Source organism: Grammomys surdaster, unplaced genomic scaffold, assembly GCF_004785775.1.
Source record: "Grammomys surdaster isolate TR1022 unplaced genomic scaffold, NIH_TR_1.0 165, whole genome shotgun sequence".
Taxonomy (NCBI): domain Eukaryota; kingdom Metazoa; phylum Chordata; class Mammalia; order Rodentia; family Muridae; genus Grammomys; species Grammomys surdaster.
The window spans coordinates 17,853,935-17,867,449 of record NW_021604613.1 but is presented as its reverse complement, the minus strand read 5'-3'; positions in this window follow the sequence as shown (position 1 = coordinate 17,867,449).

Sequence of the window (13,515 nt, the reverse complement as noted above, 5' to 3'; positions counted from 1 at the left end):
CCTTCCTGTATCCCTCTCCCCCTTCCCCCCACTCTTCCTATCCAGATAACGTGAAGGCTTTTCTTATTTTCATTTTCAATCTAGAGAAGAAATCACGATTTCTGAAAAGGGTTCCAAAGTTACTCCCTCCTCACAGCAGGCATCTAGGGAGAAAGCTTTGTGCCCTAGGGAGCCAGGGGAGCTCTCGCCGGCTCGGCTCTGGTGTTACCAAAGGAGGCTTGGGCCAAGGGCTGCAGAGGCTGCGCTTGTACGAAGTGCTCTCGCGGGGGCAGCAGCCGCTCAGAATGGCGCGGCCCTGTCGCTCATTGAGAGGCAGAGCACATCGGAGGGCCTCTGCGAGGACACTTTGCAGACTATAAATCGGGGCTGGAGGAGATGCTTAATTAAATCAGTCCTGAGGTCATAGGAAGGAAAAGCCCCCTTCTCCCTCCCAGACTTGACCTGGTTCACGTAGCATAGCAGCCAGAGAACCTCGAAATGTGTTAGGAGGAGTAATGTAAATGTGCCCAGAGGAGCCCGTTCCCAGCCCCATTATAAGGAGAGAAATCCCATGTAGACTGCCGACAAGGAAGGGCTCTGACCTTCCACTTTAATCCTGTGAACAAAAACCAGAAGAAGATAGCCAGAGAGGCCAAATCGCTGTGTCGGATTATTATGCTGTAGTATAGGCTTTCTTAAAATATCTTATGTCTAAAGATTCTTGATATTTGAAGGGACTCGTGGAGACTTGAGTGGATCCTCCACCAGAACTGGGTGCAAAGAGTAAGTCATTTGTTTACAGCTCCTAGTTCATGAGTGAGGCAACCAGTTAGGACCTAGGTAGGGTGTTAGACAGGGTTCCAGCCAAGAGGAATCTGTCAGAAAAGAAAACATGGCTACCAAGGATGAAGGCAGCAGGGTATCCTGGCCTGTGGGCTTTCAGCCTGCAGTGCAGGAAGGCTTTGGCACACATCAATGGGCCTACTCTGGTCTTTCTCCGTGGCTCGTGAGTTTGGGAGGTCATTGAACACATCTTGTCTGTCTGTCAACTGCCATTTCAAGTCACCCCTCTCTCTCAAGCCCTCTCCAAGTGTAAAGATAGGATCAGGTGACAGGAAGAAAGCCAGTAGAACATAAATATGGAGATGTAGTCCCTGGAGGTATGATCTTGGCTACATTTGGGACAAGTAAACAGAAGTAACTTAGCCTAGCTGGTCTCCACGGGCCTTGACCCTGTAGGAGTGACTGTGTGGCTCAGTCCAGGGCACGTAGTCCCATGGCTGCCACCAGGTAACAGGAGTTCAGGCCTCTGAATCATCACCCACCTCCCATGTCCATAATTTATGGATCACCTTTGCTTTTCATTCACAATTTCCTGTGATGCTCTATCCAGCAATGCACATCTGTTAGCTAGATCAATTCTTAACTTAGCATGATGCAGTGTGTGTGTGTGTGTGTGTGTGTGTGTGTGTGTGTGTGTGTGTGAGAGAGAGAGAGAGAGAGAGAGAGAGAGAGAGAGAGAGAGAGAGAGAGAGAGTTGCCGAGCTTTGGGGCAGGCATTTTTTGTTTTTGGGTTTTTTTTTTTTTCATTTTTTCCCCCTTTCTGGAACTTTCTGGGTTTTCATTGTTCTCCTGTTTCCTTCCCCTGACAATTCAAAGAGGGTCTGAAGGACTAGGCAGTCAAATACCTCCTCATGCTAGGAAGGTAGATCAGGGCAGGGAGAGGCTCTAAGATTAGGATATGAAGGAATGAGAGAGGTGGGGAAAAAGAGGTGAGGTAGAGGAGGATGGAGTGGGGAGGTGAGGAAGGAGACAAGAGAGGAGAGGGGAGAGAGGGAGGAGAGAGAGAGATGGGGAAGGGAGGGGGAGAGAGACAGAGAGACAGAGAGACAGAGAGAGGAGACAATCCCCTCCCTCACCAATGCTGGCACATTAACTGAGCATGCGCAGACAATGTGCATGCAGTACAAATGTCACAGTCTTCTGGGACACCCAGTACAGGTGTCACTGAGCTCCGACCTTACTCCTGCTTTGGCCCACTTCCATTTCCTGAAGTTCTTTTCTTCCTTAATAAAGTCTCTTGGTTTCTATCCCCATCCATGTGTCCCTGGTCCACTTCCTTTATCCAGGACACAGGTCCCTGTAGGTGTTGTCCGGACTCCGGTACACACCCAATAGCAACCCTGAAGCAACCGCCTTTATTGTTTTGCTGTCTCTAATGAACAGCAAACAGGTGAGCATTAGGAATGGAGAAAGGCGTGTCCTAGGGGCCCTATGGGACAGGGCTGGGGGCGGGGCTTCACATCCCATTGAGGAGGGTGTGAACTAGGCTTTTGACTTCGCCGTCAGTCATCCAGCTGCCTAAGCCTTAGTTATCTCAGCGGCAAGAGTCAAATATCAGACTTGTCTCGCACTAAGGCTGGCTCCGGGCACTCTAAACCCATGAACTAAGTACAGCAGTCCACAATTTGAAAATCCAGTAGCATGCTTTTAAAGTTAATTTATGTAAACTACACAACAACAGCAACATTCTTCCTGTGGTCCATATATTTATACCCCATTACCAACGCCATTATATATGAATAACTTATTAGATCCAATTTAAAAAAACAGCAAAGGGGAGAATGATGAAGCGGGCAATGATTCTCCCAGGCTCATTCTGGTAAGCCAGTCATTTGTTTATTTCTTCAGGACCCGGGGTTGCCGCTAAGGCTGGGTCGGAGAAACCAGTAAATATTTTTAATGTGACAGAAAAATCAAAGCATTCTGCGCATCACACACTGTTGTTACTCTCAGGTTTTATTTCCATTCTTTTAAAAAAATTATTAGCTATAATATTTCAGACTTTATAGGCTACAAGAATTCTGTGGGATCCCAAGCAAGGTGAGTGGCAAGTGGTGTCATCTGCACTCTGCCACATGTTTGTATGCCACTAGACTGTGCAGGGAGCTGATGTATCACATTATTTTAAAAGTGTTTATTTTTACCCATATGTTATCATACATATATTTTAGGTTAATAATGTACAGGACTTCAAAACTTCTTCATGAGATTCATACACTTTCCTTAAAATGTTTTAATTACATTTATTTATTTTTTTTGTGTGTGTGTGTATGTATATGTGTGTCTGTGTGTGTAGGTCAGAGGATAACTTAAGGGAGAAATTTCTCCTCGTTCCTTCTACTGTGTGGGTTCTGGGATTTAATTAGCCAGTCAGGCTTAACTTTTTTGAGCCTCCTCACTGACCCCCGTATACATTTTTTTTTAACTTTGTGCATCTAGATCAGCCCACTAGCAAGTTTATTCTCTTCTTTTGAGCATGTTAAGTAAGGGAAGCACACACACACACACACACACACACACACACACACTTGCCAGGCCCATCTGCCATCCTTGTGGAAACTTAATAAAAGTAACGACAAAGAGAGACAGGGTTTATTCAGTTTGTTTAGACCTGGGCAACATTAATTTCCGTGTCTCAATACAGCCCATATCGTAGAAGGATTTGATAAAACTCAGCAAAGGCAGAGAGAAACAGGGCCTGTAAGGGTCACTTAGTGAATCCTACTGGGATAGGGAGAGTTAAATTAAAAAAAGGAAAAAGGAAAAAAGGAAGAAAGAAAGAAACGCAACCCTAGCTCATGTTATCCATTAGCTGGGTATATTATTGACCAAACTTATAGTCAGATAATGCAAACAATAACAAAGTTATTGATTTAGGAGATGTCAGGCAAATAGGTACTTATGATGCTGCTGATAAACCCAGGGTCGCCCGCTGCAGCAGCGACAGAGGTTATTGATTTTGTAGTTGGTCATCTGAGGCTTCTAGCGGACATGTGATCTGTAGGCTGATTCTATATGCAGAGGCAGAAGTGAGCTTGAGGGAGGAGTGGGAAAGAGGACGATGCCAAAATCACCTTGTGCAATGCCACCAAACTGTGATGATATTAAGAAGAGAGCTGGCATTGTCCCCAGGTTGTAGGATGCTTTGAGGGCTGTGCTGCCACAGGATGCATCTCTTTCTCCCATGCCTGGACCGTTCATAGAAGAGCTGGTCCTTAGGCAGCTGGTACTGCACTTGGAGCTGACCAGTAGGGGTCCAGAAGACAGATGAGACCTACAGACCCTCCCCACTGAAAACCAAATGTATCACCCCTCCACAGCACATCTGCTCCCAAACCTGGGCCTTCCAGTTGGCAGGGAAATCTGGCCAGACGTATTATTATTGCTTCTCTCAGCATGTGATCAGCCTGAGGCATTCATGGTTGATTGTCTAAATTCTAGATGAGAACCAGCAAAAATGCCATCTCTCTTAGCACTTTTAGTATTAGCCAATTATATGGCTGTGAAGGAGATGTAATAATATTCATTATTTTTTGGAGAGCTTTGCAAGAAAAAGATGTTTGATGTCTGCCAAAAGGACCCAGTGATTGTCTGACATTCAAGTGAGAGCAAGAGAGAAGAGGGGAAGCTGGTGTCCTGGTGTAGAGTGGAGGATGAGGGTGGGGGCGTATTTGTTTTTTTCCTTTTCTGTAGATAATCCTGGAGATCACTTTCTGTTCTCATCTATGAGAGAACATCATCTCCAGTTCCTCTTCTTTCAAAATAGTATAGAAAGATAGATGATATTTACATAGAGTTGTGCTCCAGGAAGGAAGAAGGACTTTATCTTTTCATCAATTCATAGTTATCTTCTGAAGGGTTAGCGTGAGCCATCACGGAGCACAAAGCAGGTGCATCCGGTAGCCAGAAGCATCTCCACGTTGGCTTCCACCTGAGAAGGCCAGAGCAGGGTGGCTGGGTGTTTCTTTTTGTTTGTTTGATTTTTGCTCTTGTAACTAAGGAGCCGGTCTCTTTTGGAGGCTGGGGGGTTATCGAGTGAGTGGGAGGAGCCAGGTTGGTCCGGAAGGTGTCACTTAGAACCCAGGTGTTCACATTACAGACGCTGTTTTTGAGAATTCTTTTTTTTTTGAGTCATCTTTCAAAACTTATTTTTAATATGCTGAGTTCATGGGGAGTGAATTAAATTTGTCCTTTGGGTATAGTCAAGCATCATCTGGCCTTACATCTGGTGAGCACGGCAGAGAAGAGCCATCACCGTCGTTCCGTCGTTAATGGTAAAAGAAGAAAAGAAAACTGTGGCTGTAAAGTAGTGCACCTCAATTTTATTTTTCAAAGAGGAGTATAAGTGTTGCACAAGCCCTGTGACAGTGCACAAAGTATTGGAGGGCATCTTGAAGAATGAAAGTGTCCTTGTTATAGAAGAGGGGAGAGAGTACAGTTAAGTCCGAGTGTGGGGCTCTGTCCTAGCCTCTCCGGCATCCTTACTGGGTGGTGCTAACTCAGTTCTTCGGCTCATTGTAAGCATGCAGCTGATCATCTGTATAAGAAGGTGAATTTGTTCCCTACCTGGTGATCATGAGGACCCACCAACATGAAGTAACCTCCAAGGTAAACCTGAGGTACAGTGCCCGGCACATGAAAGTTATTACCATCAATCATGCCAGAATATTGATTATATTAAAATTAATCATTATAATGAGGCAGTTATTACTATCAATCACACAGGAAGTTTTTTGAAAGGTACTGTTCAAAGGGAACTGCGTATTTTCAGAACTGTTTACAAAATAAACCAAGGCATGCTTTGTCGAGGTTCTGCCCCACAGCTTGCTCTGTGTGCTCATGTGCTCTGCCCTCCACACTACATCCTGGTGGTTGAATTGCTTGCACCTTGGTTCTGGCTTCTAAATAGATCCAGACTACGATGGTTCTGACAGATGGTTAGAAGAAGGGTCTCGTGGAACATTTATTCACACCTACTGGCTTCTCCCCCCTCCTCACGTATGTGTGTGTGTGTGAATGTGGAGGTCAGAGGCCAATGCTGGATGTCTTTCTCTATTGTGCTCCACATTATTTTTTTAAGATATGATCTCTTACTGACCCCGGAGCTCATCCGTTTACCTAGATGTGGCTGACCTGTGAACCCCGGGATCCTCCTGTGCCTGCCTCCCCAGCTTGGGATTATTACATGAGTGCCCCTGTGCCTGTCTTTTTGTATGGCTACTAGGGGTAAACTCAGGTCCTCATGCTTGTGCGGCGAGAACTTTACCTATCTTTGCAGCCCCACCCTATTTGTTTTGACTAAAGGGTGCAGTTTTCCCTGGGGGACCACAACTCTCAAGTCCTAACCCCTCTGGTTTTTGTTTATTTGTTTTCCTTAAATCATAGCTGTCTTTCCTTTCTGCCTTCTCGTCTAGACAATAAACTGCTCTGCTACTGGAAAACCAGGGTCTGTCACAGTCTTCGATGGTTTCATTTAACTCTATCCTTACCGGCAGGTTTCACCAGTGACCTCGCCTGGATCCTGGCTCATCGGATGACACATAGTCAGGCTTCACTTGCTGACCTGATTTTCCAAAGGTTAAGTTACAGGTGATTTGATTGCGTTGATGGTATCTGGAAAGAGGGTGTGATTCTAGAGATTGACAGCTCCGTGGAACATCACTGCGGAAGTGAGAGCAGACTTCCGGAGGGTTCCAGAGGTCATGAACCATGCCCGAAGTCTCCTTTCCGGGCAGGTTGTCTTGTTTGCGCTTTCCTTTGCGTCTTTGCTTCCTGTGGTGTTATGCCTATCTTCGTGTTAAGTGCTTATATTGGCAGAGAAGCACTCAGGCTAAGTAATGCTGTCCAGTGAGTCACAAATGGAATCCATGTCAGCCAGTGTCTTGAAATGGATCTATAACTGGCTTTTTGTCCCTCGATTTAAGATGATCTAATTCAATTTCTGTGATTTATGGCTGAGGAGAACAGTCTTTCTGTCCTCCTCAACTTTCTGCTTGTTTATTACTCCCCCCAGTATGAGAGAATTCAAAGGAAATTCATTTCTATTGGCCATTGCCACCATCTACTGATAACTATTACATTTTTTGTTTTAACCACTGCTGCCTATGCATGGGACACATCGTTCGTAAACTCCAGTTTGAGTCTCTGGTCTAAAGATGAGGTTTCTTTTGTAGGAAAATAGATGATGGGAGAGATTAGTTGCTGGAAGGACTAAGGCTTTGCTGGGAGAATTGACTAGTGTGATTGCCAGCATGAACTGCTTGCTCATTTAAAGAGCAATCTAGGGTTCAAATGGCTAGTGTGGTGGACACTCACCAGCCCCAAACCAGGCACTGACTGGCACAGCATCCCAGCATTGGAGAGTATTGGGTGCTGGTTCCACCCAGCTTTTCTTCCTCTAAAGATTGTTGTAGGCCAGCAGCAGCCTCCATGCAGAGGAGACTGTGGTCACTCTATCCAGCTTGGAGTAAAAGACTGAAATGAAGACTACCAAAGATGGACTTCTTCACCTAGAGAAGTTTCTCTTTGTCTCTCTGGATCCTGTCTTCTCATCAGCCTACTTCCTTCCCTTCTTACAGTCCCTACCACCCCATTCTCTGGTATGCCCCCTAATAAACTATGCGTTCTTAGTCCCCATCTCAGGCTTTGCTTCTGTGGAACCCGGCCCTTCCCACCTCAATACTGTTGAAATGTTGGATACAAGGCAGACAGATGCATTTTCTCTGTTTACACGGCGTTGATGCCACTGGATGATGGGAATGGTTGTTTGAATTCTGACATTTACCACTCGTGAAAAGATTCTGGATATGCTGATCAGCCACTACAGTTCCTCAGAGCTGTTTGGTCTGTCAGGGCAGTGCATGGAGTGAGACTCTTTGATGTCCTGAGTACTTTGAACTGAAGAAGACCAGGAGACCTCAGAAGCAAAGCCTCCCTGCCTCCCTGCCTCCCTGCCTCCCTGCCTCCCTGCCTCCCTGCCTCCCTGCCTCCCTGCCTCCCTGCCTCCCTGCCTCCCTGCCTCCCTGCCTTCTGACTCTCTAGTTCTATCCCTTTTCTCTCCCCTGCAGGGTCCTACAAGCCAGAATTCATCTTCCTCAAGGTGAGATGGACATTTGAGCCCTTCTACCCACAAAAGCAAGCCACAAAACCTAGAAACGCCGTGTTCTCTCTTCTTGTTTCCCCTGAAATGCCCTCATTCCAAAGGAATGCTCCAAACAGAGTCTGGGAAGAATGTGGACTGGCCTCTCAGGCTGTTAGGATTGTATCATGCCTTTTGCCCAACCACGATTTTAAATGTGTGTCCATTCATCAAGCAGAAGCCTAACAGTAGGTTTTGCAGGGGTGCAGGGTCTACATTCCTGAAGGCTCAATGCTGTCTAAAACTTTGATCAAGTAAATTGCTATGATTTTTTTCCTGTTAACCTATCTTGCTGGAATGCTGGCTGACCTTTTAGGTTGAGGATTGAAGGAAACACACTCCTCTGCTGAGCCCTGATGGCCTTTCTTTTAATTAATTATTTTGTTTTGTAGTATACCATGCATAATGGGCTCACGTCTCAATTGTAGGTTGATGGATTTGCATATATATGGTCAGCTGGATCAAGAATTAGAGGTCCCTCCCCCCAATGATCTCTATACACTCTTCAAAACTGTTACCATCTGCACACTTGTAAAAGGAACCACTGTTATAACTTTAGTAGAACAGGCTAGTTGCATATATTCTTTATTGTATGAATGGAATCATATAACATAAACCATTTTAAAAATTTATTTTATTTTGTTTTGCCAGCAGGATCTCTTCATGTAGCCCTGGCTGTCTTGGAACTTTCTCTCAAGATCAGACTGGCCTTGAACTCAGAGATCCAGATGGCTGTTTCCTGAGTGCTGGGATTGAAGACATGAGCCACTATGCCTGGCTAACACACATTCCTTTCTATTTTCCATCCTTCGTTCTTTGTGATGTTTGCAAGCTTCTATACACACAACCCTCTACACGCAGAACCACACAACAGCACAGGAAGGATTCATATACTGGGAGTCCCAAGCTGTCCACCCTCCTAATACTTGAAGCTGTACTAACACATCTTCCTTCACAGGAGTGATCCTTAAGTGCTTAAATGTTGCCATCCACTTCAGTTCCTTCCTTCCTTCCCCTAACTCTTCTACAGGGGTTGATAAATATAACAAAATATAAATATAATAAATATTTAAAAGCAAATATAAAATAATATAAATATAATAGTATAAATTATATATATAAAAGAAATATCCCTGCAGGGTAACAGCTTGTTTTACCAGCACAATAGCCACAGTAATAGGTATTTAGGACTTTTATCCTGTGGAGGGACTTTCAGTTTCTAGCTCATCTTTTCATTTTTCTCTTTGTGCTTGGTAGGAGAGGCATCAAAAGCTTAGCCTTTTGCTTTTGCTACTGGGGAAATGAAGACATTCTGAGGAGAAGCCACTGACCCCAAGTTCTAGTGGTAACATTGGAGATATAACTGTAGTTTTAGCTGTTCTTTCTCTTGGGTCCAATCCCAGACTGCTCTCATCCCTAGGAAGCATTTAAGGATCACTCCTGTGGAGGAAGATGTGTTAGTACAACCTCAAGTATTAGGAGGGTGGAAATCTGGGACTCCTAGTGTGTGAATTTTTCCTGGGTTGTTGTGCGATTCTGCATGTGGAGGGCTGTGTGTATAGAAAGGCTGAGAGTTCATTGTTGCATGCATCTTACTGTCTGTCTTTTATGAAACTTATTGTAGCTGTTACTTTTAAGTAGGAGGTTGTGCATGCTCGGACATGATAAGCAGGGTACTAAAGAATGCTTTCCCATAGGACAAGCCTGTGACAGCTTGAGTTTCTGGGGATCTCAGCATACTGGGTCAACAACTCTAGAAAGGTCACAGTACTGTCCCTTACTGTTTTATTTTATTTTTTTTCTTGAATTTCATAAGCTCTTAGTTTTGCTTTCTATATGACAACATTTCTGGTATGTGGTAGAAATGGTTTGATTAAAAAAAGAAAAAAAATAAGGTTGAACTTGTCCAGATAATATTTGATCTTATAGGACAAATAAGTATACAAATACTTTTATTTCATTTTTTGTTTTAAAATTTATTATATTTTATTGATTATTATTGCTATTAGGTGGTGTGTGTGTGTGTGTGTGTAGGCACACACGTCAGAGGACAACTTGCTAGAGTTGGTTCCCTATTCTACCATGGGAGACATGAACTCAGGTTGTTAGTATTGGCTGCAGTAGCCTTTACTTTCCCTAGCCCTTGACTTGATTTTCTCTTTTTTTAAAATTTGTATTTTATTATTTTGTGCATATGGGTGCTTTGCCCACTTTCATGTCTGTCTACCACATGCAGACAGTGTCCACAGAAGCCCAAAGAAGACACTGGACTCCTTTCTGCTGGAATCATAAACCATTGGGAGCCACCATGTGGGTACTGGGAATTGAACCTGTATCTCTTAGAAGAGCAGCCAGTGCTCTTAACTGTCGAGCTGTTGATCCATCTATTTATTTGATTATTTATTAAACACATGTATTTGGAAGCGTTCTGTGTAAATAGTCAGTAGGTACCTGTACTGGCTGGTTTTGTGTGTCAACTTGATACAAGCTGGAGTCACCACAGAGAAAGAAACCTCCCTTGAGGAAATGCACTCCATGAGGTCCAACTGTAAGGCATTTTCTCAATTAGTGATCAAGGGATGGGAAGTCCCAGCCCATTGTAGGTGGTGCTGTCCCTGGGCTGGTAGTCTTGGGTTCTATAAGAAGGCAAGCTGAGCAAGCCAGAGGAAACAAGCCAGTAAGTAACATCCCTCCATGGCCTCTGCATCAGCTCCTGCCTCCTGACCTGCTTGAGTTGCAGTCCTGACTTCCTTTGGTAATCAACAGCAATGTGGAAGTGTAAGCTGAATAAGTCCTTTCCTTCCCAGCTTGCTTCTTGGTCATAATGTTTGTGTATGAATAGAAACCCTGACTTAAGTACATGAAGATTTTGGGACATGGCCACTAGAAAAGAATATGGACACATTGTGACATAATTTGTAAAACAACTCAAGATCACCTTGTTTGTTCCAATTCTGAGTTCTCAGTTTCTTTGTTTGATTTGTAGTTGGTATAGTGAAAGGAGTTAGTATTATCAACACCTCATTGCTTTCTTACCCATGGAGTGACATAGATAGAACTTGCTTCTTTTTATTGCTGATGTTAAAATAGCTTTCTTGAATTATGATTCACATATTATACAATTCAGTTTCCCTAAATGTCTAAGCCCAGGGCGTCCTGTTTGCTCACAGACCTGTGTCCCTCTTCAATGTTAGGATATTTTCATCACCCCAGAGAAGTGTCACACACATCAGTAGCTTCTATCTTTCCTTCCCAGGCTACTTACACTTTTCCTGACCATGTGTCCAATGGCTTTCCTAGGTTCTGTCTTTTAGGTATTTAAAAGATGTTCCTTCTACCCAGCTGTAATTATGTATCCTTCAACCAGTCTTCTCCTCTCCTCCCTCCTAACCACCTAAGCATCCGGTGACCACCATTCTTTTCTCTACTTTTATGAGATCACATTTTATAGATTCCACATGGGAGTAAGATTAGGTTATCTCCATCCTTCTGTACTTGGTTTATTTCACTTAACATGATGTTCAATAGAACATTCATATGTATCCATAAATGCCAGAATTTTGTTCTTTTTATATCTGAGTAGTGAACTCTATTGATATGTAGAGTATACATATATATGGTATGTATATAAATATATATATATGAATATATATGCATACATATATGGTATGTATGTGTATTTAGCATACAAATATATGTACACATGCAGAACCATGGTGTAATGGTTAATATTATATGTATCTACCACATTTCCTTCCTTCCTTTATTCATTGATGAATGCATATCTTGTTTTTTTAAGTAGTGCTACAGTGAATACAAGAATCCAGATATCTCCTCAACACACTAATTAAATTTCCTTTGGATATATACAGAGTAGTGGGATTATTCAGTATATGATAGCTTTATTTTAATATTTTGACAGATTTCCATTTTGCGTGTGTAACAGTTGTTTGTACCAGTTTGTATTCTCACTAACACTGGGTAAAGGTTCCCCTCCCCACACCCCAGTCTACATTTGTTATCAATGACTTTTTGATAATAACCATTCTAACAGATGGGAGGGGATATTTTAATGTGGTTTTGATTTACATTTCTCTGGTAGTTGGTGATGTTTTATACATTATTGACTATTTGTATATCTTCTTTTAAGACATATGTATCCATGAGTTTTGTCTCTTTTTTGATAATGTTATTTCATCCCTAGCTATTGGGTTGTTTACATTCCTTATAAATTACAAAAATTAGACCTTTATCAGATTTGTAGCTTGCAGCTATTTTTGCTTATCTGTAGGTCATCTCTTTATTCCATTGGTTGTTTCTAGTTGTTTATCTTGTGTAGAAACGTCTTAGTTTGATGTGACCCCATTTGTCTGTTTTTTGCCTCTGTTGCCTTGGCTTTTGAGATCATATAAAGACAACAATAATTTTTTTCTTTCACCATTTTCCTTTGTGCTAAAGCAAGTTTCTCTAGGGGACTGTTTTGATTTCTTGTTTTTTCTTTTCTTTTCTTTTTTTTCCTTTTAGCACATCAATTATGGGCTTTTGCTTTGTGGTTACTCTGAGGCTTATAAATTACATCCTATAGTTACAACAGATTATTTAAAGCTGATAATTACTTAACTTAAATTGTAACAAAACAACACAACACTCTAACATTGAACTTTACTCCTCCACATTTTGAATGTCTAGGCCATGATTGCATGCCAACACTTGCTGGAGTATTTTGTTTGTTTTGTCTTTTAATGCTTATGCTAAAGGCATAAATTACATATACATATATTACACACACACACACACATATTTATTATCCTGAATTTTACTGTATACTTACTTTGACTGGTTAAGCTTTATACTTTCAAACATTTTTTTTTTTTTTTTTTTTTTTTTTTTACTTTCAGACATTTTTATGCTACTCTTTTTGCATCCTTTTCTCTCACGGGGAAGCACTGGCTTTCTTTAGTAGTTCTTGTAAGGTATGTCTGGCTGTAAGGAGGTCCTGAGCTTTTGTTTGTCTGGGATTGCCCTCTTCAGTGCTGAAGGGTGGCTCTGTAGAGTGTGGTACCCTCTCTTGGCAGTTGTTTCTTCAGCTGTCTCTCTTCTGATGTGTGGGTTCTCTCCTCTTCCCCTCTTGCTCTCCTTTCTTGGTCTTTCATTTTTGATTGTTTACAATGTGTATGTGTCAGCCCTCCTTCAATTCGTTCTTGCTGGTATCCTTCTTCTGCCTTTGTCTTGGATATTTATATTTCTATCTTTCTCCAGGTTTACAAAACCTTCTCCTATTATTTCTTAAATCCTCATTTTTCTATCTCTACTTCCTCTTGTTTACTGGTGACATATATCTACTCTCTTGACATCATCCCTGGAATCCTGCAAACTTTCTTCATTACCTCTTATCTATTACATTTTCATGCACATCTATTTTAAGTGCTTGTCTTAAAGTTCACATGCTCTTCTGTTTGATCGCTTCTGTTGTCAATGTTCTGTATCATATTTTACATTGGTCCATTATAATTTTCAGTTCCACAATTCCTACCTGTGTTTTAAATATTACTTCA